Below are 4,710 nucleotides of genomic sequence, written 5' to 3' on the forward strand. Positions count from 1 at the left end.
CTTGTCATGTAACAATTGGGAACTTTCTCTCTCTCTCTGCCGTGTCATCTGTCAAATATAGGTGAAAAAAATGCGTCTTTCAAAGTGTCTTTCATGTCCATTGAGACGTTTAGCCCCTGGAAGCAGTAAAAGTCAAAGTTTTGTCAAAGGTCAGTCATGAACATTGAAGCTCATTGCAGTAGGCGGTTATGAATAAGCTTGCAGCAGCTGCTGCGTGATGTATCCCAGTTGGCCTCTAGGTGGCATAAAGACCCAACGTAAAGGACCAGTCAGCTTCAGTCTTTGTATTCTGAGCTGGGCTGATTCTTTCTATTCTAACTTACTGTGCTTTGAAGTGAAGTTTGGTCAGATACTTTGGTGGCGTTGCATGCACTGATAAGGTGTGAAAGAGCAATCGTTATTTTACCTAGAACAGCTGACTCAGCTTACGTGAAATTGAGTGACTGTGCCCTAAATCTGGAAAGCGCTTGAACCTGTGGGTTTGTCAGCTAAAATGTGTGAAGCTGGTTGCATTTAGTCGGACATCTCTGCCTAACAGCAGATCATCTGGTTCAACGCTGACATTGCCAGTAGCACGCTCCAAGCCTGGCTCGGATGCTTTATTGATCCACATTCATCCACAGTTGCAATCTACAGCAGAGCAGTATGGACTGTTGGCGTGGGAAATGCTTTCATACGCTTCATAAATAAAATTTCGGCCTTTTTTTTCCCCCCACATTTGTGCTTTTGCAGCGTTTATGTGATGACTATCAAAAATGTATCATATGAGACCTTGAGAGCTGTCGGTAAAATGATAAATACTGCTCGCATTCAGTCCTTGAAGCCTGTTATCGGTATGGATGCATCTGAAGCTGTGACTAGTGGGAAAGATGGATTGATTCCTGCATACTGGTATCAATCCAACAGGAGAGCAAGGCCCTTGTATCCCGGCTCAGGATGCACTAGCTGCAACCAAAAGCTCTTTGACTCCAACTGGTACCGGGTCACATGGCCAGCATTCGGTGAGGGGAAGCCGCTTCCTTTCACTGGGAGGCCGGACAAAGAATATTCTTTCCTCCCTGCATGGCAATCAAAGGGAACAACAATTAGCCCTTTGTTTTTGTGGTGTGCCTTCACTGAATTCTGGCTCCGAGTGCGGAATATTGATATGTGCAGAGCCAATGCGCTTCTTTTCCTACAACAAATTAAATCACTGGGAAGATAATTTAGAACACCACGGCCAACGTCTTGCGCCCGGCGAGTTCGTTCATCAGAACGGGGAATATGGGTGCTAAACCTAAAGATAAGACTCCCACAGAGTGTGAGATTGATGGATTCAGATCAGCCAACTTCAGAAAAAGGGAAAATCCAACACTTTGAAATGAATCAAATGAATCGACGTGAGGGCCAGTGATGTCTGTAGAGGGCAATCAGTGGTGCAAAAGCAGGATTTCTCTGAGCTGTTTAAATTGTCTGGACAAGCTGGAGGCCCAGTTTTTTTCTTTTTAATTAGAGGACCACTTCCGGTAGGCCAACAGAGGGATCAACAAGTTGAGCATCTTCTTAGGGCTCAACACATGCAAAACTCTGCAACACTTGCGTTCTGAAAGGGATCAATTATGTCGCTGTAACTTCCATCTGTTGTGGGGACGCGAGCATCTTTTCAGGGCACATGGCCTCCACCCATGGCCGGGCCTGAGACGATGCAGCCTGACGCACGGCAGCCTCGACGTGACGAAGACGGAACGCCGCAGCCTCGATGTCGTCGCGTCGACAACCAGCTCGTGGATCATCCTTCTGAATCTCCCTTTTGGGACTCACTGATAAAAATGGAAGTGCTGGTTAACAGTAACATTAAATTCTCCCAATAGTCACCGCCTTATTTTATTTAAGCCTATTTTGATCTTATTTTGTGGTTTCGTTTCACTCCTTATGATTTACAATTCATGTGTGTGTTATTTTCTTTCCTTTGCCGATATACTGTGATTGTTGTTACTGGCAAGTGGGACTTTCCATCACTCTGGGGAAGATGTGAGGGGCTTTTGAGATGAAGTCATCTGCGTTCCTTTAATTCTCACTTCCTCCCAAAGATATTTAGAGTAGAAGTTGAATTCAAGCTTGGGTAAGCAGTTTACAATTGCAAAAGTCCATGTTGACCTTTCAGTGTGCTGTCATTCAAGCGGTCTGAGAGGAAGCTAGACTTCTGCACATCCTCTTGGCTCTGTTTTCAGGCTTCAGAAAACGATCCCATGGATGGAAGACTTTAGCCAGTCGTCGCTCATTTCAGAGAGAAGGCGTTCTTTGCTGTTCTAATGCAGACGCACATGCACGTCCCTTCACATGGGGAAAGCCCGAGTCAACGGCGGAATATCATCCAGGAAAAGCAAATATTACCGCATTGGCAACAACTGCCTACACGGCAAAGCAACCTAAAAAAGGAAGATGGAGACAAAAAAAGTTAGCTTTCTGCTAACCGTAGCCAAAGGCTCACTGCTGCAGGTTACTGTATGATGTACTATGTTTGAAATAATGGACCACTACTAGTACAGGTTACTGTATGAAGTACTATGTTTGAAATAATGGACTACTACTAGTACAGGTTACTGTATGAAGTACTATGTTTGAAATAATGGACTACTACTAGTACAGGTTACTGTATGAAGTACTATGTTTGAAATAATGGACTACTGCTAGTACAGGTTACTGTATGAAGTACTATGTTTGAAATAATGGACTACTGCTAGTACAGGTTACTGTATGAAGTACTATGTTTGAAATAATGGACTACTGCTAGTACAGGTTACTGTATGAAGTACTATGTTTGAAATAATGGACTACTGCTAGTACAGGTTACTGTATGAAGTACTATGTTTGAAATAATGGACTACCACTAGTACAGGTTACTGTATGAAGTACTATGTTTGAAATAATGGACTACTACTAGTACAGGTTACTGTATGAAGTACTATGTTTGAAATAATGGACCACTACTAGTACAGGTTACTGTATGAAGTACTATGTTTGAAATAATGGACTACTACTAGTACAGGTTACTGTATGAAGTACTATGTTTGAAATAATGGACTACTGCTAGTACAGGTTACTGTATGAAGTACTATGTTTGAAATAATGGACTACTGCTAGTACAGGTTACTGTATGAAGTACTATGTTTGAAATAATGGACTACTGCTAGTACAGGTTACTGTATGAAGTACTATGTTTGAAATAATGGACCACTACTAGTACAGGTTACTGTATGAAGTACTATGTTTGAAATAATGGACCACTACTAGTACAGGTTACTGTATGAAGTACTATGTTTGAAATAATGGACCACTACTAGTACAGGTTACTGTATGAAGTACTATGTTTGAAATAATGGACTACTGCTAGTACAGGTTACTGTATGAAGTACTATGTTTGAAATAATGGACCACTACTAGTACAGGTTACTGTATGAAGTACTATGTTTGAAATAATGGACTACTGCTAGTACAGGTTACTGTATGAAGTACTATGTTTGAAATAATGGACTACTACTAGTACAGGTTACTGTATGAAGTACTATGTTTGAAATAATGGACTACTGCTAGTACAGGTTACTGTATGAAGTACTATGTTTGAAATAATGACTACTACTAGTACAGGTTACTGTATGAAGTACTATGTTTGAAATAATGACTACTACTAGTACAGGTTACTGTATGAAGTACTATGTTTGAAATAATGGACTACTGCTAGTACAGGTTACTGTATGAAGTACTATGTTTGAAATAGTGGACTACTGCTAGTACAGGTTACTGTATGAAGTACTATGTTTGAAATAGTGGACTACTGCTAGTACAGGTTACTGTATGAAGTACTATGTTTGAAATAATGGACTACTACTAGTACAGGTTACTGTATGAAGTACTATGTTTGAAATAGTGGACTACTGCTAGTACAGGTTACTGTATGAAGTACTATGTTTGAAATAATGGACTACTGCTAGTACAGGTTACTGTATGAAGTACTATGTTTGAAATAGTGGACCACTACTAGTACAGGTTACTGTATGAAGTACTATGTTTGAAATAGTGGACCACTACTAGTACAGGTTACTGTATGAAGTACTATGTTTGAAATAATGGACTACTACTAGTACAGGTTACTGTATGAAGTACTATGTTTGAAACAATGGACTACTGCTAGTACAGGTTACTGTATGAAGTACTATGTTTGAAATAGTGGACTACTACTAGTACAGGTTACTGTATGAAGTACTATGTTTGAAATAGTGGACCACTACTAGTACAGGTTACTGTATGAAGTACTATGTTTGAAATAGTGGACCACTACTAGTACAGGTTACTGTATGAAGTACTATGTTTGAAATAATGGACTACTGCTAGTACAGGTTACTGTATGAAGTACTATGTTTGAAATAATGACTACTACTAGTACAGGTTACTGTATGAAGTACTATGTTTGAAATAATGACTACTACTAGTACAGGTTACTGTATGAAGTACTATGTTTGAAATAATGGACTACTGCTAGTACAGGTTACTGTATGAAGTACTATGTTTGAAATAGTGGACTACTGCCAGTACAGGTTACTGTATGAAGTACTATGTTTGAAATAGTGGACTACTGCTAGTACAGGTTACTGTATGAAGTACTATGTTTGAAATAATGGACTACTACTAGTACAGGTTACTGTATGAAGTACTATGTTTGAAATAGTGGAC

The sequence above is a fragment of the Melanostigma gelatinosum genome, assembly GCF_949748355.1.
Source record: "Melanostigma gelatinosum genome assembly, chromosome: 14".
Taxonomy (NCBI): Eukaryota; Metazoa; Chordata; class Actinopteri; order Perciformes; family Zoarcidae; genus Melanostigma; species Melanostigma gelatinosum.